We start from the raw sequence: 26,740 nt of genomic DNA, 5'->3' as shown, positions 1-26,740 counted from the left end.
TGTTTTAATATTCATTTTGTATTTGATTGGGATTTTTTAGGGCCAGGAATAGCAATTTTTTAGATGCCTGAAGGCGGAAATCTTACATTTACCTAGCAGTTAAAGAATGTTTTAAAGTTACATATCCTCAGGGATATACTAAATTTGTCCAAGAGAATTCCAAAATGTATAAATAATATTACAAATTTGTATTCTCATAAATATGTCCCTATCATAAGTAATATGTCTCTATTATAAAAAATAAAAATAGAAAAAGAAAACATGGTAATTAAAATGGCCCAACTTATTGAAAAGACTCCATTTTATCATTACATTCTGAGGTTTAAGAAAATTATCAGATTTGTTCAAAAGATGGTTTGATTAGCTCAAACTCAGTATCTGATCCTCCCATTTATGGTCTAGTAGAATGAGATTTAAGCCTATTTGTGATTAGTTAATAATGTATATAGCAACCTCTATTTTGATTCAGATCATGTTCAAAACAGTAAAGCAGGTTGCCATTTCCTACTCCAGGGTATCTTGCAGACCCAGGGATTGAACCTGTGTCTCCTACATCTCTATCATTGGCAGGCAGATTCTTTACCACTAGCACCACTGGGAAGCCCAAAGCATTTATACATTATCAGTAATTACAATTTCAGTTTGTTTCAGTTCAGTTCAGTTCAGTCGCTCAGTCGTGTCGGACTCTTCGCGACCCCATGAATCACAGCACGCCAGGCCTCCCTGTCCATCACGAACTCCCGGAGTTCACTCAAACTCATGTCCATAGAGATTCAGTTTGTTTATTCTACTTCAATTGCATATCATTTTCTGTATTGTCTAATAGAAGTATATTTTTTAACTTTTTATTTTATATTGGAATATAGCCAATTGTCAATGTAGTGATAGTTTCATATAAACAGCAGAGGAACTCAGCCATACATATCTATGTATCCATTCTCCCCCAAATTCCCTTCCCATCCAGGCTGCCACATAATATTGAGCAGAATTCCATGTGCTATACAGTAGGTCCTTTTTGATTATCCATTTTAAGTGTAGCAGTGTGCACATGTTGACCCCAAACTATTTTTGATCTCATCTCTTCTGCTTTATCTATAATTTAGGTGATTATTCACTGAAAACACATCTTGATCTTGAATAACTACTTTGTGTTAAACCATATATATTATAACTGTCCAATAGAGTAGCTACTGCTTACAGCAACTACTGGACACTTAAGATGTGGCCAATCCAGACTGAGAGGTGCTGTAAGTGGAATATATGTATCTGATTATAAAAAACTTGGTGTATATAAGAGTATAAACTATTTTATTAATAATTTTCATTTTATTTGCATGTTGAGATTATCTTTGGTCATATTGAATTACAAACAGTGTTACACTGATTTTGCTCTTAAATGTTTTTCAATGTGCTGATAAAAATTTTTAAATTCTATATTTGAGTTACATTATATTAATATTTGACCAAATTGGGACACATAAAACAGATATCAAATGCATATACCTTGCTTTCAAATAATGACAATTTTTAAAATTATTTCTGATGCTTTAAGTATATTGAAAACTCATAAATGCCTAGTAGGCAATACTTTGTATTTACATTACATCTAGGGATGTGGTTAAGTAGTTTTTCAGTGTCTTACATTGGGTAAATATAGAACCCAAACCTATTTAGGGTTCAAAGACATAGTCTTTTCCTCCTTACATCTCTAGATGGAGCATAGGTCCAATAAAGAATAATCAAAGTATAAAATGATGGAGTTTGGGCATATGAACAAGTTCAAAGCTTTCTGGAGAATTTTTAGCTCTCTCTATATCCTCTCTCCATATCCACTTCATGCAGAGTTGAAAGACTAACTATCTGAGCAATGATATGAAACTTTGCTTTAGACTTTTCAACTAAAAGTTAACTTCTCACTTCCATATCATGTTTTACATAAAAAGCCTCATGTTCTTTGCAGTCAAATATTTATTGTTGAGTCTACTCCTCTCCAGGGTCACTAACTGATGGAAGAGTGAGATATGCTAAGCTTGCATTCTTCCAACATTTGAAACCAAACCTATTGTAGCTAATAAGAATATCAGATAAATAGCAAGGTCCTCTTGTATAGCACAGGGAGCCATATTTAATATCTTATAATAAAGCATATGGAAAATAATATAAAAAGTATGTACATATGTGTGTATACACACACACACGCATATCTGAATCATTTTACTGTACAGCAGAAATTAACAAAACATTGTAAATCAACCGTACTTCAATTAAATAAAAAAAGAGAACCACAATGCTGTACATTTTCATGATGTTTTGGGTTGGTCAAAAGGTTCATTCAGGTTTTTCCATAATATTACAGAAAAACTTGAAAAAAATCTTCTGGTCAACCCAATACTACTTCTTTCCCTTGGAAAAGCTTTTGACGTTGAGAAACATGCTCACATTTTTTCTTTTTTTCATCATAAACAAATACAATATCCTCCCCCAAAGAGGGAAAAGTGAAAAGGAAAGGGATGAGGCACCCACAGTTCTGTTAGCACCATGATTCAGAATCGCTCACGTGGTTCTGACCACGTATCATTTCCCTGGATTTAGTCTTAAATTGTCTGGTATTAGAAAGGAGGCTGCGAAACACAGTCTCTGATTGTCTAAGGGCTTGGATGCATACAGCTAAAAGGAAGGATAAAACTGACAGAGGTTCACAGTTAGAAATGTTTGCAACAGCATTTTGCCTAATACCTTTCCCCAAAACTTCCATGTTAGGTTGAAAAGGTACAGTCTCTATCCTCAGATCCATCACTTAACACGTTTGAAACTATAGTCAATTTGATGTATTCTCTAAACATCCAGTTCTTCCTAATGTGTGAAATGAAGATATTTAGCCCAATGATGTTAATATTCCAGAATCATTGTGATGTGCAAAGACATACTGTGAATTGCAAAGTTCTAAATTAAATCAAAGTAAAAATTAATTGTAAAGGAAGACTTGCTCTTTTAAGTATCATCATTCAAAAGCTATCAAAATTGGCTCTTAGGACAACTAAAAACGAAAGAAGTGTTATAATCAAATTACAAAAAAAAGTTTCAGAACAAAAATTATTAAAAATGGAAAAAGTATTTAAGCAGAAGTATTTTTAAGTCCTCACAATTTAGCAGACAATATGATTTGTGCACATAAATACAACTACACATACAATTAAACACAAGATCCACAGATATAATTTCATTTAAAATTGGTGAAATTCTTTGAGGCAAGTTTTTTATTTTCCAAATGAAGAAAACTGAGGTTCAAAGTGACTATGTAGCTAAACTGGTAAGGAACAGAATTGATCCATATTCCATACCTGATACTAATGCCAGAGCTAAAGCTTAAGCATTTACTCACACTTTATAATGATTGAGGTAAACATTATTTTATTAATGAATCTTAGGCTTAAAAATATCAGTGATATTATCAAAAGTAATCTTACTATACTGACTTTAATTCTAAACATTATCTTTGCCTTGGAGAAAAGATATCAGCAGTTTCAATTAGATTCAGTTCAGTTCAGTTCAGTCGCTCAGTTGTGTCCGACTCTTTGCGACCCCATGAATCACAGCACGCCAGGCCTCTCTGTCCATCACCAACTCCCAGAGTTCACTCAAACTCAGGTCCACAGAGTCGGTGATGCCATCCAGCCGTCTCATTCTCTGTCGTCCCTGTCTCCTCCCACCCCCAATCTCGCCCAGTATCAGACTCTTTTCCAGTGAGTCAACTCGTCGCATGAGGTAGCCAAAGATTAGATTACTAGTCCAAATAGGAAAACACACACATACACACACACACATATATTTTTTACAATTACAAGCTTAATTCATAATGATAATATTTTCTAAGTGAAAAGTATGTATCATGGAGTATTCATAGCTTCATGGTGGAGGCTGTATAATTTTATTGATTTTGTTAATTTTGCTAAATATCAGATGTCAAAAATTGGAACCATATCTTCATATATTTTCATTGAGTGAAGTGAAAATGTTTGATCCCTGAGGATATTCTCATAGTTTATTCAATTCAATGCGAATCAATAATGATTCATCATCTTTAGTCCACTGGAGACAACATCCAAGTGTCAAATTACAAGCTCATCAGCTTCATCGACATTTAAATTTCCTTTAAGACAGAGATGTGGGGAATTGAATTTGCTTATTGTAAATGGAAAAAAGATTGGATTGCAGCCTGGTTCCCAGGATGATTGAATCTTTTCTGGGTGAAGCAGTGTTAAATAAGATGATTAACAAGAGATTGTATATTTTTTTCTTTTACAATGACAATAGATCAGTTTTCAGAGTGAATGATGGAGTACTCTTACAGCTACTCAATCAGTTTAAAAAAATGAGTAATGAAAACCTCATGGAAAATTAACAGTTTTTCAAATGTCCAGATTAACACAGACTGAGCCTGCTGCAACTTCCGGTTACATGAAAGCAGACACACACCTAAAGCAGTTCTTCAACCCTTCAACCGTCAAGTTGCAAAGTTGGTGGGGGAAGGGGGAAATATGCCTTAGAGACTTCTGAGTGTTACCTGCCCTTCCCTGCAAATCCATCAAGGTAAAGAGGGATTCATACCTGTATAAGGCATTACTGCCTCAGTGAACACTTCAAGATATGAACTTTCTTTGAATATTGGGAAATAAAAACGTCAAGCTCATCCTATTAGGAACCACTGAGTTCTTAAGTTTTCTTGACAAGTGTAAATAGATGAGTAAAAGAGAAAAGATATGATGACAAAGAAGCACTGAATCATGTTTATGAAGAGCCTTTGTATATCATATAGGAAAATAAGTTTGTATCGCTTCTCTGGAGACCATCTCAAAATGCACAGAAACATTGCTTCTTGGGTCTCAGCTACACAGCTTTGACTTAAATTTGTGAAATAAACATTCTTCATTTGCCATGATTACCTTTCATTATTTCATCTTGAGCCCAATAAATTAATACTACTTTCCCATATCTACTTTTGAAAAATGTTCTCAGCTACTTTGATCTCATTAGCATTTATAATTACCAACAGCCTTAAAATACATGGTAAGATTTATTTATACCATGACACTCAATGCCCCATAATTAATCCAATATTAGAATGCCCAGTGTTGTCAATAATTCTCACTCTACTATACGAATTCCCAAATATTCTCTTAAAATGAAAGACTCAAACCCTGACATCATTTATTATATAATATTCAAATATTTAACAATTTAGTTTCTCAACATTTTATCAAAAATGTTTCAATATCATGTCATGGATTTTTATTTTATATTTTGTAGTATAATCCAATAGTACACTGGTCATAGTTAATTTATTTCAATTATAATACTAAGATGAAGAATTTAATTTAGTTCTCTTTTATGGTTTGCAATAGTTCTTTCCAAATTTTTTTCACAATTTTCTTCAAATCTTTTCAAAGTCTATTAGTTTATTAAGACTGATTTTCTTTTTAATATAATTTACAATTATCTGAATACTTAGACACAATCTGATAAATCCAAATTTTTGCCATTATTGGTTGGCTTCTTTTGACCACTTTTCAAGGATGGAGCACATTTAATTTTTCTTTGAGTAACTGGTAATTTTACAAAAATTTATACTGGAAACTGTGGCTTATACTTTGTGGAGGTTCTAGGTTCTGTTCCTATCTTCTAAAGGATTGATTTTTATTTTAGTGGTCAGTGTAATTACTGACTGATCATCTTGAACTTGGATAGGTTTGATTTTATATCTATTATACATGGGGAAAGCCCCGTACATTTTCCAAACTTCTCTAAATTAGCAAGGAACAATCTCTGAAATCAATCTCCTGTGCAGATATTACCAAGACTTAGTTTCTGATTGTGTTAGTGTAGGTCTATAGAAATAGTCTCACATGAGGCTACAACTCCTAAAGCAGGGCCTCAGTGGAATGTCTAACTAGATGCTCAGTGTCCTAGGGGTGGGCTGGAACACCAAAGTCCCTAGCACACCTCAACCTCCGGTATCTAGGCATCACTCGCAGCCTCAGCTGCTGCTTTCTGGCAGCACAGTCTCATTCTGTGTATAGACAGGCCAGTCTTAGCCGAGACCTTTGGGGGACTGTCTTCTTTACACCTTTGGACTCCTTTCTTCTATATTGTGCTTATTTATACATTACAGCTGCTTTATCTGACCCAAACTCTGACTTTTGCCTTCTTCACTCAGCAGGACTCCAAAACTTATTTGGACTCCACTTCATTTCACTGTAATCAGAAATTTGTCCCCAGGAAGAAGACAGCATTGACAGAGGGACTGCCCTTGGACAGGTTCATTCTCTCAAGAATAATGTTCTTGCATTAGTTGTTGTCTAATTCTGTAAGACATTTGATATATGTATATATGAGTATACACAGACATATGTATAAATGTTGGTTAAATTCTCATCATTTAAAGTGGGAAGGTTAGTCTGGTAGTAGAAGGGGAAAAATGCTCCCCTAGAAAGTGAGTTGAATTTTTTTTTCATATTTATCAAACGCTTTCACAAATAATTTCAACCTTCACCATTGCCCTTAGGAACTTTGTTGTAAATCGAATCTTATTTTTCCATTGTTCTTCCATGTAAAATGAGAGTTTTGTTAGAGAGTGCTGGGGATCACTTATCAATGTATTTTCCCCAATTCTAGACTCCTAAGGTTTTTGAGTACTTCCAATTTGAATTCCAGACAAATGTTCAGAAAAATAACACAAACTGGTTGTTTCCAGTGGATTTGCACTTAACTGTGTAACATCATCTCTGAAACACAATCAGAATTATTAAAGCATAGTTCAGTTCAGTTCAGTCACTCAGTTGTGTCCAGCTCTTTGTGACCTCATGGACCACAGCAGGCCAGGCTTCCCTGTCCATCAACAACTCCTGGTGTTTACTCAGACTCATGTCCATTGAGTCGGTAATGCTAACCAACCATCTCATCCTGCTGTCCCCTTCTCCTCCCACTTTCAATCTTCCCCAGCATCAGGGTCTTTTCTAATGAGTCAGTTCTTTGCATCATGTGGCCAAAGCATTGGAGTTTCAGCTTCAACATCAGTCCCTCCAATGAATATTCAGGACTGATTTCCTTTAGGATGTACTGGTTGGATCTCTTTGCAGTCCAAGGGACTCTCAAGAGTCTTCTCCAACACCACAGTTCAAAAGCATCAATTCTTTGGCACTCAGCTTTCTTTTTAGTCCAACTCTCACATACATGACTACTAGAAAAACCATAGCTTTGACTAGACGGATCTTTGTTGGCAAAGTGACTTCTCTTCTAATATTCTGTCTAGGTTGGTCATAGCTTTTCTTCCAAGGAGCAAGCACCTTTTAATTTCATGGCTGCAATCACCATCTGCAGAGATTTTGGAGCCCCCCAAAATAAAGTCTGTCACTGTTTCCACATTTTCCCCATCTATTTGCCAGGAAGTGATGGGACTGGTTGCTATGATCTTAGTTTGCTGAATGTTGAGTTTTAAGCCAGGTTTCTCACTATCCTCTTTCACTTTCATCAAAAGGCTCTTTAGTTCTTCTTTGCTTTCTGCCATAAGGATGGTGTCATCTGCATATCTGAGGTTATTGATATTTCTCCTGGCAATATTGATTCCAGCTCGTGCTTCTTCCAGCCCAGCATTCCTCATGATGTACTCTGCATATAAGTTAAATAAGCAGGGTGACAATATACAGCCTGGACGTACTCTGTACTAAAGCATAAGCATCAATTAAAGGAAAATTAACTTGGAACAAACAAATGAAACAAAACCCTTCTCTCATTTCTAGACTTTTCACTGAAACATTTCAAGATGGTCCAGAATCCAAATTACACTGACCTCTTTCTATTGCTATCTTTGTTAACTTCATTTAAATTTTTTTTTCTATCCATTGAATTTGCATCTACTAAGCTTATCCACCAAGTGATTTTTAAAACCTAAGAATCACAATTTTAGGTTACTATGAAAAGTAATCATCATTAAATTGATATTTTAAATACTGTGTCTTTAAGTGATTACAATCCACTGGCAGTACACAGCCTTTACTCCTTTGTCCACTATGAATCTCTTTCATTAGTAAATTTCTCTTACTTGTGAAATTCCTACAAAGATGTGTATATCGATTCTTAAAGTGTTAATCAAATTATTAACTAAACATCTAGGTACTGATTTTACTTCTCATTTCATCTTTTAAAGATCACAACTAATAAGAAATATTCCCAGAGTTACTGCATTGCAATCTAACAGAATAGACTTCATTGCATACGGTTTAGAATCTCTTGGGCAGATATAAACTGCTCACATTGGCTCTTGAAGCTCAGTGTGAAGGAAATAAGTGTTTTTCTCCTTTAATTCTACCTAATTCCCTATAAATTCTTCATCATATGAAACATGACTTTTCTTCCAATTGAGGACTTAAGTAAAATTTGAGAATTGCCCAGACATGTCAGAAATAAAGAATACCTGTAAGAGAGTCATGTGAAATGATGATTAAAATGTAAATAGGTATAGCATAAAGGAAATAATAAGAAATTTTTATAAAATGAACCTAGAGAGGAAAATTTCACTAAAGAGTTTAATTTTATCTGTTACTCATTTGACATTTTCCAAGAGTCTTTGAAAGATTTTATGCAAGCATGTAATGAGGTCAAAACTTCACTTCTGTGTGCCAAAGACATATCAACCACCAAACACTGGGAGTGACTTTCCCAAGGTGAGATGAACTATAGTGGCCGTGGGGATCATGTCCTTTATCCTTTCCCATATTCCTCTCTGCTGCTCTTTATTTCCAGGCACATTCATCCCTAGGGCCATACAGTCCGAGTTCGCTTTCTCTCATTGAAGGAGAGTGTCTAGAGGATTGCTCTTAGGTTCGTATGAGGATAAACGATTTGATTAACTTAGCACTCCTGAGAAGATGGATTTCAAACTCTCTTCTGTGTTAACAATGATGTGTCATTTATTACTTGAATGGTTTTAGATAAATGCCTTAATATCTGCTGGTGGGAACTTTTGGTAATGTCTAATGCTATGAAAAGGACAAGGAAAATTTCGCTGGGACTATGAAAATCTCTTGACACCTAGACTAATTCTAGACAAAGAGAAGAATTTGGAGGATCACATATAAGTTCAATGGTGCCATTCTTCTTTAGGAGGAATGAAGAAAATTTAATAATGGAAAACTTTTATATGCTCAAGCTGTACTTGCTATCTATAGTTAAGTTTTTTGTAGTCCTGGTTTTAATTTGAGTTGCTCACATATTTGGTGAGCACTTGGAATCTTGATATTTTGCCACAAAATAATAGAATTTTATATTTGAAAGATTGTTCAACCCAACACTTCCCCCTTTTATTTTTCTCATTGAAATATCCTCAGTTCTCTCCTCTTTCATAAATGTCAAGGTTTTCTAATTCTTTTCCAGTGTTGACCATTCTTCCTTAGATAAGCTACTTGTAATCCTTTGCCCTTTGCAAATCTTTCACTAGGAAATAAAACCATATTACAAAAAGAGATCAAGACACCAAGGGCAAGGCCAGTAGCTGAAGAAATTATTATAAAATAATGTATCCTCTTTAAATGTTCTAATCCGGTCACATCAGAGGTAAGGATTCTAATACAAAAGAAGGTTGTAAGTAGACCTAGAGTAAGTTCTCATGTACCCTGGCGAGGATTTAATCCTGTTTTCCTCACATCACATTATCCTTCAAGTCCTCTATTACTCAAAACTGCCACAAGTTAGAGGACAAATTTTTACAATGATCAGAGTTTTAAGCAGCAGGATATATTTTTGGCAGAAATTTATTAATTTTTTTAGCCAAGATGGACAGGGAGGCCTGGCGTGCTGTGATTAATGGGGTCACAAAGAGTCGGACACGACTGAGTGACTGAACTGAACTGAATATAGAAAATATTTAGGAGATGGAAGCTGGGAAGGGAAGGAAAGCTATCTAACCCTACCTAGTTTTACCATCTTCTATCACTCTTTAAAAATAGGTATATTCCTCTCAGTTCCTTAGCATTAACAGATTTTGGAACTTCAAAAATAAGAAGAGACTCTTATTTATCTGCTATCACGCGATCAGCTCTCCCATCTGAGACAATGAAATGCAATGACTGAGTAACTTAGGCTAAGGTGGGTCAAAGGCGAGAGGGATGGGAGCTTTAAAAAAAAAAAAGAGAGAGATCCAAATTCATTATCCTGTGAAGTAAATCTTTGCTTTTCTGGTAGTGCCTTTCATATAAAAGTCTTCATTAAACATTTGGTGAGTGAATGAATGACCTGGGATGAACTATGTCTGTATACAAAATCTGAGGTGACCAGGACATCTTCCAATTTCAGAAAGTAATATTAGACAGCTGTGACCCTTGAAATACCATTGCTTCAGCTGGAGCTTATGTAAATTCAGTGCGTTAAAGAATGTTAATCTTTTGTTGTTGAATATTCAAAATATGGCAATTGGTTAGAAATTGCTGGAAATTTATTTCAGTTTAGAAGTGTTCTCAGCTTTAAAATGAGCTGCTCCCTAAATCAGTGAAACAATTCTGGTGAGGTGATTTTCACATGGGCTTAGAGAGAGCTGAGATATGTATGAGAAAAATTGCCAAAAGAAGTATGTATGGACGGGCAAGTTGTAAGAGTGTCACGGGGCCTGGCATCACAACTTGTGTCTGGCAGTGTTGGAGAGATGGGTGAGGGCTTGAAGGAGAGCAAAGTCTTGAGGAGTTTCTTGGCAAATCATGGGGCAAAAAATAGGGTTCCTCTGATGGTCATAGAAAAATGCCTGGATCTGAATTGAAAGGAAAATTATTCCATATACCTGCAAGGCACAGCCTTGTTTTGGTGTTTGGGTGCATTGGATTCTCTGGGGGAACCAGTGTCACCCTGACGTCTTCCAAGCTTTGTCTTAGATGCCAGTAGATAAGCACCAGCAGTAATGGCGGAGACGAGGAACTTGAAGGGGGTTGAACATGGGTGGTAGCCACTAGTGATTTGAAGAGAAGGTGAGGAGGAGCATCAGGAAGAGAAAAGTCAAAGTCCCAGCCAACTGGAATGTGGTATGTGTGGGAGTGCGGAAGGTGCTAACAGAGGTGAGTGCTTCTTCATAAACCTGGATGTTTGTCATTAGCATCTAAGGACGTCAGCCATAGTCACAGGGTGCTGATTACCAATGCAGTCCCGTTTCTGCCCACTACTATCTGACAGGATTCACTGCATGTATTTGTCTTTGTCAGTGATGCTTGCACTCACCGTCTTAGGAAAGTCAATTTGATAACTCTTTCTCTGTTAACATGGGCTCTTGGAATGTCTCTAGGTTAGGATTACCAGATTATCAACTAAAATACAGTTGTTGATAATGTATAATCAACAATGTATACTATAGTAGTATAGTGTACTACTATAATGTAACTTTAAATAAACAACAAATAATATTTAAAGGTAAGAATGCCCAAAATATCACCTGGGACATATTTAGACCCTGTTGTTCAGTTGCTAAGTCGTGTCTGACTCTGCAGTATGCCAGGTTTCCCTGCCTTTCACTATCTCCAGGAGTTTGCTCAAAGTCACATCCATTGAGTTGTAGGTGCCATCCCACCAACTCATCCTCGGCCACACTCTTCTCCATTTGCCTTCAATCTTTCCCAGCATCAGCATCTTTTCCAATGATTTGGCTCTTTGCATTAGGTGGCCAAAGTATTGGAGCTTCAACTTCAGCTTCAGTCCTCCCAATGAATATTTGGGTTATACCCCCATTGCGTCTGAGAGTGCGAAGTCACTTCAGTCATGTCTGTCTCTGCAGTTCTATTGGCTGTAGCCCGCCAGGCTCCTCTGTCCATGGGGTTCTCCAGGCAAGAATACTGGAGTGAGTTGCCATGCCCTCTTCCAGGGGATCTTCCTGACCCAGGGATCGAACCCACATAGCTTATGTCTCCTGCATTGCCAGGTATATTCTTTATGACTAGCGCACCTGGGAAGCTCCATTATATAGCCCCACTCCCCCACCAAAAGTTGTTAACCTAAAATTCATATTTAACAAAATATACTTTCTACCTGGCTATTCTACCCTAGATTTCTAGGCCCACTTCATCATTAATCTCCGTCTGTCAGATGGCCATCTTATTTCTTTGCAAATTTGGAGAGGTAGGAATTTCCATCCTGACTCTAGTTTTGTGGTCAATAGGCTCCCTTCCTCACTGGTATCCTCTGCCTCTAGGAGGCTCTCTTCACAGTTGAGTCTTTCAGACTGCATGGGAGTGAGATCTACTCTGGTTAGGCTTCTGTAGTCAGTAATTATTCATGGTAATTTTCCTCCTGTTATTCTGTCCTACTGTCTGTCTAATTCAAGAGAAATTTCTTTCTCCTGCTTACCTCTTTTAGAGTGTGTCTAACTTAGAAAAAGGAGACTTTATTTTCTCTCTCTCCTTTTTTAACCATACAGCTCTGTGATTTGCAGGAGTGTGTGTGTGGATGACAGTTGTGATATGTATAAGGTATATTGAGGAAAAATTGGGACAATACCCAGAAGCATAACTCTCTCCAATATTTGCTCCCGAGCTCTTTTCTTTGGGATTTCTGTGCCCTAAGTACATAAGGAACTATGCTGAAACAGATATTTGCCTGTTGCTATGTGAAAATTAAGAAGTCTTTTTTTTCCCCTTTTGTTTGCTTCCTTATTGTTGTTATTTTTTGGTGTGTTTACCCGTTGTTGCTTTGTTTGGTTTTGCAAAAAATGTACAGGGGAACTCATCCTTATGTCACCCATCTCTTTTCATGGTATATGTTGAGTATCAGCTCTGACCCAGATAAAACACTTCCTGCACTTTCTATTCAAATACTTTCTATCTAAAGTGGGTTTGTATTTGCACGTATAATGTAAGACTGTATAGAATACATATATATATTTATAAAATGAGTTTACCGTGAGACCACTGTGGCTCAGGTGGTAAAGATTCAGCCTGCAATGCAGGAGACTCATGCTCAGTCCCTACCTAGGTTGGGAAGGTCCCCTGGAGAAGGGAATGGCAACCCAATCCAGTATTCTTACCTGGAGTATTCCATGGACAAAGGAAACTGGCAGGCTACAGTCCATGGGGTAACAAAGAATTGAACCCAACTGAGCAACTAACACAATCCAATGAGTTTACAAACTTTTTCAAAGAAGGAAGACAAATTTAAGTGTATCAATAAGTAAGATATTAGAGATAGTATGACAAAAGAAATAAATTTTACTCTTGGATCCACTATTCACTAAATGCTGCCCATCCCTAGTCTTGGATTTACTTATCTGTGGAGAATAATGCACTATGGTATTGTAGGAACACATCTGATTTTTTGAGGGGTTATTTGTTTTTAATGGTAGGGTAATAATATATTCTGGAATTAATCAGATACATAATCTTGACATATATGTGTGTGTGTATTCCAGTTATTAGCAACACTTAGTTTTAAAAAGTGAACTCTAGCTGGGGCTATAGGATTTTGATCCCACATTGTGATAAGAAGATTTTGCCCATTTCTTTCATATATTAATAAAATGCTTAAAGAATTAATATGCATCTCACCTTTAAATAACTCTTTCATGCCTGATTTCCAGCAATACTATGAATTTTTCTGTTATCAAAAATATTGATTCAAGGGTACAGATTGTCATGGTTTCTTCAACTTAATTCCCAGCCACATTTATGTAAAAAGGAACTTGGTTGTCAATCAGACAGAATTTATTCATCCAAGAAAATAACCACAGAACTGTAGACACAAAAGTTCCAGAATACTGAAAGGCTAGTTGAGCTCTTAAGCTCAGTTTCCACAGTGAAAACTTCATGATACTCACTCAGAAATCTCTTTAACCTTCCAAGGTCTCAATTTCTTTAAATATGAAATCATGGCAACAAAATAGATTTGTGATTCCCAAATACAGCTGATGAACAGAATCACCTTGAGATTTATTTTCTTTCAATTTTAGATTCCTGGGTTCCATCTGACACCTAAAGTATCTGATGACCACATCTGGGGAGTCTCCCTATGATAATGATTGCCTTACAAAATAGAGGCAGTCAAGGAACAATTGGTTTGCTGCTACAAAAATATGAGTTAATAATATTTATTTAATATCAGAAATATAGAGTTAAGTGAAAAAAAATAATGTCTATAAATAGTACTGCACATTGAAACTAAAATGAGATTAGGGAAATTGCAACATTCATCTAGGTAGGAATAATGAGTTGTTTTTTTTTTAATACATTATGACCAGCAGATCTTGGAAATCTTTACTTTTGATCTGTTCCCAAATGATTCTGAAAATTAGTGATTTGAAGGAATGACTGGATTCTTCTAGGTATCACATTTCATTTCATGTGACATTCTGACTGCTACAACTGTTCTGTTGTTTCTTTCTATGAAAATAACTATTCAATAATTGACAGCAATCAAAATGAAAATGTCTTTCATTAGAAAGTCATATGGCAGTCATGCTGGATTTTTAAAAACTGCCATGATGTATAGACAAGAAGGAGCAACATTTCAAGCTGTTTTCTATTGTCCTTCACTAGAGGGGACCCTTTCCTTCAAAGCAGTTTTATTTGTACTTTAAGAAGCCTATATGAACAATGTGCTCCAAGTCAAATCTCCATGTTTCAAGCCCTCAGACAAATGAGCTTTGCATTTAGTTCCTAAATCAAAACTCGATAACTACTCAAGGTTTTATGATGTTTTCTTTTACATCTTTTTCTTGAATTTACTGAGTGTTCATGAAGCAACTCTTATGTGTTTAGAACTACGTACAAAGGATAAAATCACTATATCCCTGTTCTCACGAAGGTGAAAGAAGACAGTTGACAAATGAAGCATATACAGCGATAGGCCGCTATTAAAAAATAAGTAAAAAGGTTTTGAGAGTTTACGAAAGGAGAAGAATTAATGGTGGTGAGAGTAATCCAGAAAGTTTGCATGATGACAAGAGTGTGATTTGAGGGAGTAGAACCTGGTTATGCTGAAAGTGGGAAAGGAGAAATAGAAGTCAAAAATTCACAACTAAAACCAAATCCTTTTGTCATTCACTTTCAAGCCCTCTAAGAAAACCTCATATATCAAGCATATATCCTACCACCAACCACTCTTTATAGCCTGCCAGTTGTATTGTATGGGTTTTCTTCTGTCCGTAAATGTTCTACATAAGTTATACAAAATTGAAGTGATCTCTTTTCAAATATATTTAAGTATTTTTTTCTTTCTGCATTGCTCTCTGATCAAGTACTATTCAATGCTTTTGTTGCGTCTATGACTACTTTTTAACTTTTGACATAAACTCTTGAGCTTCTTAGAAATTTCAGTGTAATCTTAGTCCTTAAGGAAGTTTCAAGTACTTATTTCTTAACAGTTACATTTAATCATCATTTTCTTTCTAAAATATAGGAAAGTGAACAACAAATTATTTTTACTTCCTTTCTTGAGCAGCCCTGTTGTTTAGTCAGATTGGCATCATTATGCTGTAAAAATACATCCAAATTCATTTTGGTTCTTATAATCTCTTCAAAACACTGAAATACAATTTATTGTTATCATATTGAAACTACAAATTCTAGGTAATTGCATCTTCTGCCTTAAAACTGCACAATTTCCACTTTTCCTCTTAAAGTCCTGATCAAATATATGTTTTTAAGAAAGTCCTACCTAAAGGAATGCTGCAACTTCTCTAATGCAAGTTTAGTCTCAATATGCAGTATTTATTATTTGTATACATTTTTTTTTACTTAAATCTGGTCTGTACTTCTGACATTAAATATATAAATTCATATTTTTCTGTATCACCAGAACAATTGTTCTTTGCATGTTTCTGTAATATGCAGTAGTATTGGTACAGGAAGATTCCCCAGACAGAATTGCCAGATAACATACTGGATACCTAGTTAAATTTGAATTTGAAATAACTAACAAATAACTCAGTGTAATTATGCATATGTGGGTCTTACCTGTATCAAAACCATATTAATTATTTATTTTGGATCCAAATTAAGTGTATTTTTATTTGTTAACTCTGGCAACACTAGCAGGAAATTATTACCAAGATTCTCTAAGACTTCCCCAAAAAGACCTGCTTCATTTTTTTCCTTTCTCTTTCCCTCAATTTCTTTCTCTTCTTGTTTTGTTTAGTCCCTTCAATTGTTGCTCTCACTCCTGGACCATTTTTAATACATACACTCCCTTCTGCTTTCTCACAAGTCATTCTTATCTTACATATTTGTGCCTGCCATCTGAAACCTTTCTGCCATGTCCTTAGTATCTGCTCTAAAATCTTCCAAAGATCTCTGGTACACTCATGACGAAGGCAAGCCAGATTCTTAGTTTAATTTTCAGGCTCCTTCTTAATTAAATGCATCTTTCTATTCACCTCCTGTCCCACTTATTTCACAAACTGGTGCCCCATCCCAAATGCCTTTCAATTAAATGTGTTTATTGTACGCCTCAATCCACCTAACCGGGTTACTTGTTTTCTTAGATATGCATGTCTTCTCATCTGATTAGCTTATCAAACTCTCATACAAATGCTTTCTGGGATGCTTTCCTAAACCTTTTATTCCTCCGTCATTCATTTTCTATTGAAATTACATGTAACAATTACTTTAACACACGATCCCACACTGCATTTCGTGTTTTGGCCATGTTACTTTTCTCTCCATCAATAAAATACTAGTAATTTTTAGGCCAGTGAGTGTGTCCTTTCTACGAATCAAATAACAGGAGTTCAAAAACTACCTTCTACATTGAGTAGAAGAGGATAATAACCGCCAAATTAAAGGTGAAGCAATTACCACTGAGGAGGAAATGACTAGAACAGTTGCCAGATTATGGAAATCACCATCTCTTCTGCTGAAGAATTGATGCTTTTGGACTGTTGTGCTGGAGAAGACTCTTGAGAATCCCTTGGACTGCAAGGAGATCGAACCAGTCTATCCTAAAGGAAATCAGTCCTGAATATTCATCAGAAGTACTGATGCTGAAGCTGAAACTCCAATACTTTGGCCACCTGATGTGAAGAACTGACTGATTGGAAAAGACCCTGATGCTGGGAAAGATTGAAGGCAGGAGGAGAAGGAGACGACAGAGGAGAAGATAGTTGGATGGCATCACCGACTCAATGGGCGTGAGTTTGAGTAAACTCCGGGCATTGGAGATGGACAGGGAGGACTGGCATGCTGCAGTCCATGGGGTCGCAAAGAGTCGGACATGACTGAGTGACTGAACTGAACTGATTTCTGCTTTGGGTATCTGCTGAGCTGGATGAAAGCTGCCATTAGTAACAATCAAAGGGGACATGAAAAAGTGAAACCAAACCATCAGGCTTTAATCATGCATCTCAGAATGAAAGATGCTCTAAAATAGGATATTTTTCTAGAGTTCATTTTAGGACTTAAAGATTGATCCTCTTTGTTCTGATTCCTCATCTTGGAAGCTCCATTCTGACATTTCACTTCAAGTGGTTGCTCCTGACTATTGCAAGATGTTATTGCTTTATATTTGAGGCTAGATCAGCGGAGGTCCAAGTGCAGGATGCTTGACTGAAGATATGGTGTTAGGAAAGTAGGCATTCTGAACTTGATATGGAGACAAATAAGGCAGAGGCCCCACTGATCTACAGAATGAGGCCCAGACATGGCCTAGTATTTTTTGCTAGTACCATATCTCTAGAGTTCATATAAATCAATTTACAGGAACATTATTTATTCCTCTCTCCAAGACGATTTGCCAGAATGAGGTCAGAAAGAAAGATTAATATGACACCTAATACTGCAGCAAGAAGAAAACTGTTTTACAATTAGGGTCACACCTTAAAGAGGCAGGTGTGCTTGCTCTGCAGGAAAATATTAAATTCAGTCTCCCATTAAGGAGCCTGATAGATCCTATTTTGGTATATCCAACACCACTGCAGCCATGACATAAGGACAGGTCATGGGTGTCTGAAACCCTAGCTTGACAATCCCCTTAACTTCTCTGAGCCTCAGTTTCATCATCTGAAAATAAGAAAATGTCATGGTGTCTTGTGAGAATTAAAGCTGAAAATAGGTGGGAGATGGAAGCCCTGTGCTAATAGTAAGCTCTTGATAAATAGGTACACTTGACTCTAACTCTTATAATCCATCTTTTCATGCCAGTGGAACCAAGGTTTGGGTCTAGGTAGAGATGTGTACAGTACTTTTATATTGTAAAGCTCTTTCAAGTGCATAATCTAATGTATTTTAAAAATACTGCATTGAGCTCAATGGCTTCTGTCATTCTCCTAATATTTTTCTGAGAAAGAAGCTGAAATACAGAAAAAACTGTAATAGTGCAAAGATTCCTAAGCAAGAATCTGGAAAGTTGATTAAATTTCCAACTGAACCACTAAGTACTTGATGCCCTTGAGCACATTAGCCCTCTTGTGTGTAAAGTAGAAATTCTGACCTAGATGTTCACCATGGTCTGGCATAACCCTGAAAGTCTATAATGCAGCCTAGACAGGGACAAAATTATAAACAGAATTTGGGCTTTTCTGCTTATGAAGTGGTATGACTTTTCTGTCTTGATCACATTGCTTCCTTTGCAGTTATTTGCAGCATTGATTCCCTACATTTACATGAAGAAATATAAATTTCTTTGCCCTTTAAAATCCAACTGCTAAATGTGCATGTCTTACAGTAAATGTTGCTCAACCACCAATGATTTGTTGTAACTGCATGGGGGATACACATAAATCAAAAATGCATTTAGAGCTCTGTCCAAATTATAAATTCAATAACTCAGTCCAAATTATAAATCAAATATCTGACTACTGTGCAAGTGCCAATCAACTGAAATAGATTAATAACCTCAACTGAAGTGACTTGATGAACGGTAGAAGTTATGGGAACTATAAGATTTCAGCTCTAATTTGAAGAGCCCTTAACAGTGTTGGCAGAATCCTTCTGCTCACTGGGTAATAGGAATAGGGAAATTTAGAGAGTGCAGGCCATGGGCTTTTATTCGACTGTCTTTTTGTTCTCATGCCTTCCCTATGCAGAAAGTACTCATCATTCTTAACGCTTCATGGATGAAGGAATGAAAAGCAGAGTCCCATGTCGCATGCTGCTAAAATGTAAAGCAGGACTTAAGCTTTCAGAGAATCTTTCTGTAGACTCTTAACAGTTCTATGATACTGTTTCCCATACCATTCTAAATAGAGGATAACTGGTGGGTGGAATTTCACAGTCAAATTGTCTTCAGTTGAAAATGATCTCTATGGGGCTAGAAAATATAAAAGTTCCAAGAAATCTAAGGTATGTTGGATTTATCTCCTTTAATGATGAAAAGATTTCTTTAATTGTCCCTGCTCAAATGCATTATTTTAGCTTATCAGGATGTGCATTGCACCTGTGTAGTCTTCTTCACATTAAGAACTCCATGATCACTAAAGTTTCCATAATTAGATTGCTTCGATTTTTCTTATTTTTATAATAACTTTTCTGAGCCATTTATCTATTACCTGCAGCTTCCTCCCTTCTCCAGACACAGAGGTGTCTGGCCATGTCATGGGGTTTTGTGAGGATTAAAAAAGGAAAAGAAAGATTTTATATCAATAGCTCAATATTCTCTTTCTCATACATCATATATCAGGTTGAGATAAATGGGTTTTACTTATAATTTAATGTGAAATGAGTACCTACTGCAAGATGGCTCTGTTAGCTATCTTCCTATGCACTATCTAATTATCAAAACAACACCAAGTGGTCGTTCTTATTATCCTCAAGGTTTCTTTAGTACTCATGAGCCCTGTGGAGTTACTAGGGAACTATAATGGCTTGTCTTAAAGAAACTTAGGTTGCTTTACTGACCTAGTAGAAAATGTAAAATCTTAAACACTTTCCATAGGAAATAAACTTCCACAAACCTTTATGGAGGTACACCTCTTTCCATATTACCTCACCTTTCAACATTTCCCGCAATTCACCAGCCTGTCTCTCACTTGTGCCCATCTCTCCCCACTGCATTTATTAAAAGCATTAGTGCTTTCACATTGTTTGTAGTACTAGTAGTAGAATCTCCTTCCAATAAACCTTAAACACTTCAATCTGGATCAAGGTAACCAGTAGCCTTGAGCTCAGAATGATTAAGAGCAACTGGCAGTAAGACCACTCAACTACTGTTTAAAAGAAGACGGAGCATGTCCTTTTCAGTACAGGAAAACACAAAAGCATGTTTAGGAAAAGAGAATGTTGGGTGTTATAAGAATGTAAAATATTAGTAAACATAATATTCCAAGGGAACATAGGGAAGGAAAAGTAAGCAACACAGATATTTGAGCTAGTCACTGCACTTCCTTACAGTGGTATAAACCTTTTCAGTTCTCTGATGGGGCTAAAGGGTGGCCATTATTTTGCACATTTCACATTTGACAAAACTGAGGTATGGAGAAGTTGTGTAATTTTACCAGACAGCATGGCTAGAAAACAAAGTAAACTGACGCAGGTACATTTAACATCAAAGTTCATTTCAGGATGGTACAGCTCTATTACAGAAGCTTTTGCACAGCAAAGGAAACCATAAACAGAATGACAAGACAACCCAAAGAATGGGAGAAAACATTTGCAAACAAAGCAAACTACAAGGGATTAATCTCCAATCTCCATAGTATACAAAGAGCTCATGTAGCTCTACGTGGGGGGAAAAAAAAACACCTCAATCAGAAGATCTAAACAGATATTTCTCCAAAGAAGACATATAGATGTCTAAGAGGCACATGAAAAGATGCCTGACATCCCTAATTATTATTGAAGTGCAAGTCAACACTACAGTGAGGTATCTCGTCACATCAAATGGCCGTCATCAAAATTTTGTAAAGCAATTATCCTTCAATAAAAAATGATTAATTAAAAAAGCCAAAGGAAAAAAAAAGAGCCTACAAACAATAAATACTGAAGTAGGTATGGAGAAAAGGGACTTCTCCTATACTGTTGGTGAAAATGTAAACCGGTACAACCACTAGGAGAATAGGATTGAGGTTCCTTAAAAAAACTAAAAATAAAGCTACCATATGATCCAGCAATCCCACTCCAGGGCATGTATCTGGAGAAAAGCATGGTTTGAAATGTACATGCTCCCCAATGTTTATTGCAGTGCTGTTTACAGTAACCAAGACATGGAAGCAACCAAAATGTCCATCACAAGAGGAATGGATAAAGAAGATTGACACATATACACAATGGGACGCTATTCAGCCATAAAAAGAATGAAATAATGCCATTTTCAAGCAACATGGGTGGACCTAGAAATTATACTAAGTGAAGTCAGTCAATCAAAGACAAATATCACATGATATCACTTGTATGTGGAACCTAAAATGAACATATTTCAAAAACAGAAACAGACATCAAAAAAAAAAAAACCTTGTGGTTACCAAAAGGGAAAGGTAAGGGGAGAGAGAAACTAGGAGGTGAAGATTAACATTCATATATAATGAATATATAACAAGATTATATATATTAGATACACACTGTGAAAGTGAAAGTTGCTCAGTCGTGTCCAACTCTTTGTGACCCCATGGTCTATACAATCTGTGGAATTCTCTAGGCCAGACTACTGGAGTGGGTAGTCTTTCCCTTCTCCAGGGGATCTTCCCAACCCAGGGATCGAACTCAAGTCCCCCACACTGCAGGCAGATTCTTTACCAGCTGAGCCACAAGGGAAGCCCAAGAATACTGGAGTGGGTAGCTTATCCCCTCTCCAGGGGATCATCTCGAACCACTTTCCTGCATTTCAGGCAAATTCTTTACCAACTGAGCTGTCAGGGAAGCCAAGATACTCACTAATATATATAAAATGGATAATCAACAAGGATCTACTCTTTAGCCCAGGGAACTCTGCTCAATACTCTGTAATAACCTGTATAGGAAAAGAATCTGAAAAAAGATATATGTTTATATAGAACTAAATCACTTTGTTATATGCCTGAAACTAACACAACATTGTAAATCAAATGTACTCCAACATAAAAAAGAAAAAAAAAATCTCAAAAAAAGCAGTCAAAAATAACATCAATCAAATTAAAGGGAATCAAGCATAGTTTCTGATTAGCAACTTCTAACTCCCACCATTCTTAAAAATGTATTATGTAATATTTCACATGATGTATTTGCATAGCTAAGTTAATAAAATAGTCATAGTTGTTCAGGGAATAGAAAACTATCTCTGCTTCTGGAACACCACCCTCCCAAAGGAAACTACTATTCTGAATTTAACATTAATAATTTTATTGTTTTTTGTGTTTAATTGTGATAAGCTACATATATCGTAACATTTACCAACTTAACCAATGTAAATACATGGTTCAGTAGTATTAAATTCACTCATGCTGCGTAGTCAATCCAGAACTGTTTTTATCTTGTAAGACTGAAAACAGCACCGCATTGCACAACTCCCCATCTCTTCTCCCCAACCCCGGTAACCAGGATTCTACTTTCCATCTCTGGGAGACTGACTACTGTATGAACCTCATTTAAGTAGGACCATATACTATTTGTCGTTTTATGTCTTTTATTTCATTTAGCATAATGTCTTTAAGTTTCATCCACACTGTAGTGTGTGTCAGAATGCCCTACCTTTATAAGCTGAAACGATACTCCATTGTGTATACAGACTGCTGCTGCTGCTGCTGCTAAGTCAATTCAGTCGTATCCGACTCTGTGTGACCCCATAGACGGAAGCCCACCAGGCTCCCCCGTCCCTGGGATTCTCCAGGCAAGAACACTGGAGTGGGTTGCCATTTCCTTCTCCAATGTGTGAAAGTGAAAAGTGAGAGTGAAGTCACTCAGTCGTGTCCGACCCATAGTGACTCCACGGACTGCAGCCTACCAGGCTCCTCCATCCATGGGATTTTCTAGGCAATAGTACTGGAGTGGCTTGCCATTGCCTTCTCCGGTATACAGACTACATTTTGTTTATCCATTCATCCAGTGGATATTTTGACAGTTTCTACTTTTTGGCTACTATGAATAATGCTGCTATGAATGTGGGCACGCAGATAATAATTTCCTTGATTTTAGTTTTAATTTTCTTGTGAATGAAGATATCTTTAAATGATATGTTATTTACTTTAATGTTATTACACGCATGCTTGCAACTAAGGTTCATTTTCCCTGTTAAATTGAACTCTACCGTGTAATACTACCATTTCTTCTGTGATGGACATTTGACTTGTTTCCTTTTTTTTTTTTTCCTTGCTAAAACGAGCATCCTAATGTGAATATCCTTGTATACCTTTCCTGGTATGTTTTCTACAAACTTGCTAATCAACTATAACTAGTGTACTGAAAAGCATTAGCCTTACTTAAAGTTTATCAGAAATTCAGAACACTTGGCCTAGACCCCCAAATCAGAATCATCCATTTATCAAGATTTCCATGGCATTTGTAAGCACCTTAAAATCTGAAGCAAGCTTATCTAGAGCAGACCTATGTGATGTGGGAGGCACTAACCACGTGTGGCTTCTGAGCACTTGAAATGTGGCTAGTCTCTGTTGAGATGTGGATTTCAAACGCAGGACAAAAATGTGAACTATCTTGTTAATAATTTTATACTGATTGCATCATGAAAAGATAACCTTTTGTAAATGCTGAGTCAAAATATTTGTCAAGTTATCTTCATCTTTTTCCTTGTATAAGACTAAATCCTGGGTGTTCATTGGAAGGACTGATGCTAAAGCTGAAACTCCAATACTTTGGCAACCTCATGCGACGAGTTGACTCACTGGAAAAGACTCTGATGCTAGGAGGGATTAGGGGTGGGAGGAGACGGGAACGACAGAGAATGAGATGGCTGGATGGCATCACCACTCGATGGACATGAGTTTGAGTGAACTCCGGGAGCTGGTGATGGACAGGGAGGCCTGGCATGCTGTGATTCATGGGGTCGCAAAGAGTCGGACACGACTGAGCAACTGAACTGAACTGAACTACTGGAAAATTTGAAGTTACATACGTGGTTTTTGTTCTAATTCTATTGGATGGGTCTGCTCACACAGAGCATTGGTATTATTGGGCCATTATGCTCCCCCTAGCAGAGAAGGCAATAGCAAGCCACTCCAGTACTCTTGCCTAGAAAATCCCATGGATGGTGGAGCCTGGTAGGCTTCAGTCCGTGGGGTCGCTAAGGGTCGGACACGACTGAGCAACTTCACTTTCACTTTTCACTTTCACACATTGGAGAAGGAAATGGCAACCCACTCCAGTGTTCTTGCCTGGAGAATTCCAGGGACGGGGGAGCCTGGTGGGCTTCCGTCTATGGGGTCGCACAGAGTCGGACACGACTGAAGTGACTTAGCAGCAGCAGCAGCAGCAGCAGCATGCTCCCCTAGGTAATGCTGAAATTGTGGACAGAATGGTTAGATTAGTTTATTCTCTTACAATGAGGGAATGAGACATCCTGTTTCACATCTTCACAATATTTACTCTTGTAGGAATTTTATAATTTTTATAAACTGCTAGTTAGTAAAATGGTATTTCATAGCTATTGAATTTTGAAATTCTCTGTAGTTTTTTCCTTCTAGAAAATGTCTATTCTGTCCATGTGCCAATTTTACTATATAAGTGCTTGTCTTTTCTTTTTAGTGGATTCATAGAATCTAACTTCTCCGGATAATAAATTCATAAAGTTACTGCAAATATATTCTTCTTGGTTATAGACCTTTTTATTGAAGATATGTTATTATTTTCGTCTCAGTGTAGTTAAATTTACCATTTTTTTCTACATCTTTTGAATATGGTTAGAAAATTCTATATTGAACCAGGTATCAAAGTGATGCATTTTGGCCAAGATAGCTAACAAAATTGATTCTACACACAAAGAGTACGTGTTCAAATTCTGGTTTCAGGACTTAACTGCTACTTGAAGCAAGATATTTCACTTCTCTCAGTTTCAAGTTGCTTATCTATAAATTGTGAATAATAAAATATACAAACAATACTAGGTTTATTGAGGATTAAATGAGCTAACATACCTATTTTTATAACAACAATTTAGGTTTATCTTTCATATTTTACTATGTAATCTGCCCAAAGTTAGATTTTTTGTGAACAGTGCAAGGTTCTCTTATATATATTGACTATATATGTTGAACTTTACATGTGTGTGTGTATAATTATCTTTTGATCCAGAGCCATCTATTGAAAAGTCAATTACTTCCTCACTGATTGGCTCTGCCATTTAGTTCTGTTGTATTAGATTATTTCTGGAGTCTCATTGTGTGCTTCATTTCACTGCTCTCAAATTTGAACAGTCTATTTATCAATATATCACTGCCTTATTTACTAATACCCCTTAAAAATATAAACCCCTTTAAGAGAAATTCCCCAAATTTTGCTTTTATCCTACAAGAGTTCCTTGGATGCTTGCCTCTTGAGTTTTCTACATACATCTGGGAGTCAGCATGTCAATTCAGGTCCTCCTTCTCTCCCTTAAATACACAAAACCATTAGGACATTAAATAAAATTCATTAAGTGTAGATGATTTTGGGGAGAATTAATATCCTTATGATATGAAATATTCCAATCCATAGCATTCCATGTTTCTTAATTATTAAGCTCTTTTTATTGTCATAAAGTAGAATCTTACATTCCCCATAAAAATATAAACATTTTATTAGATTTTTTTCAGGTACTGCAAATAATCTGTTATTTTAAATTTTATCTTTTTAATTATAGTCTCTAGCTGAATTTTTTGTCTTTTTACATAAAAATGTAAATTTTGGCATATTGATTTTGTTTCTAGCAATCTTAATAAAGTTTAATTCCATAAAATATTTTAATATCCCTATATATTTCTCCATAAACAATTTTAACATCTGCATATAATTAGTTTGATTTTCTCTCAAGTCATATTTTATTGTGTCATATGGTGTTATATTTATGTGATTACTGTAGTCTTCTTTTGTAAATCTCTACCATGTTAAATAGAAGTTGGATTAGTATGCGTATTTATCTTCTTCCTATTCCAAAGAAACCTATCAGTATTTCACCATTAGATACCACATTTGCTGTAAGTTTTTTACAGATTCCCTTTATAAAGCTAAAAAATTCCAATGAATTTGTAAATTTGTTTTTTACTTTTAAATTCATTTTGAATTTATTGACCACTTCTCCATTTTATTTTTTTAAATATTTCTCCAATTTTATTATTATTACTTATTTATTTTGTATTGGACTATAGCCAATTGTTAAGGCAAAATGATAGGATACTGAATGAGATATTCCCCAGGTCAGTAGGTGCCCAGTATGCTACAGGAGTTCACTGGAGAAATAACTCCAGAAAGAATGAAGGTATGGAGCCAAAGCAAAACCAATACACAGTTGTGGATGTAACTGGTGATAGAAGCAAGGTCTGATACTGTAAAAAGCAATATTGCATAGGAACCTGGAATGTTAGGTCCATGAATCAAGGCAAATTGGAAGTGGTCAAACAGGAGATGGCAAGAGTGAACGTCGACATTCTAGGAATCAGTGAACTAAAATGGACTGGAATGGGTGAATTTAACTCAGATGACCATTATATCTACTACTGTGGGCAGGAATCCCTTAGAAGGAATGGAGTAGCCATCATGGTCAACAAAAGAGTCCGAAATGCAGTACTTGGATGCAATCTCAAAAACGACAGAATGATCTCTGTTCATTTCCAAGGCAAACCATTCAATATTACAGTAATCCAAGCCTATGTCCCAACCAGAAATGCTGA

The sequence above is a fragment of the Moschus berezovskii genome, chromosome 3, assembly GCF_049115385.1.
Source record: "Moschus berezovskii isolate FMDL1 chromosome 3, NW_MosBer_1.0, whole genome shotgun sequence".
Classification (NCBI taxonomy): domain Eukaryota; kingdom Metazoa; phylum Chordata; class Mammalia; order Artiodactyla; family Moschidae; genus Moschus; species Moschus berezovskii.
Note: the sequence above shows the minus strand (reverse complement) of the source record.